At 40.0% G+C, this 558-nt stretch overlaps 1 protein-coding gene across 1 annotated transcript in view; it reads left to right on the forward strand.

Moving 5' to 3' along the window:
* Positions 1-558, forward strand: part of DLEU7 (deleted in lymphocytic leukemia 7) — a 15,613-nt gene that overhangs the window by 5,773 nt on the left and 9,282 nt on the right.

The raw sequence follows: 558 nt of genomic DNA on the forward strand, positions 1-558 counted from the left end.
GGGAAAGATATTGCAGGAAGGCCCTAAAACAAACCTACTTATGTTTAATGTCTTGTGGAAATGCTGCCTTGCTTTGTTTTACAATTTTGGGGTTTGCCTTGTGAGCATACCTGAATCAAGTGCTTGTATCCATCACAAAGTGCTTTTCATTAGACTTTTCTGATGAAAATGGTACCGTACCCAAAGCAAATGCATAAGGAACCTTAGTTACTTGTGAGCGTTTACACTGGGTACACCACAAGTAAAAATGTTTAATTTCCTGTGGGCGATAGACTTTTTATGGTGACTGGCAGATACTGCGGTTCTTCACTGGGTGTTTTATTAATACGAAGTTGCATATCTATTTGAGATTGACCTAGAGTTTAGGCAATTGGTGATTGATCTGGGCCCTGTGAATTTGTTGTTCAAAGCCAGATGTCAATGAACAAAATGCAGTTGGGCAATTTGTAGTATACTGTTCCTGATAGTACGGTTTTCATAACGCCACTCTAAAATAGAGAAACGACACTCCCATTTTATGTGCACATCTAGCATGGAGGGTTGTGTTGGGTGTAGGGA

The sequence above is a fragment of the Lipotes vexillifer genome, unplaced genomic scaffold (genome assembly GCF_000442215.2).
Source record: "Lipotes vexillifer unplaced genomic scaffold, Lipotes_vexillifer_v1.1 scaffold470, whole genome shotgun sequence".
NCBI lineage: Eukaryota > Metazoa > Chordata > Mammalia > Artiodactyla > Lipotidae > Lipotes > Lipotes vexillifer.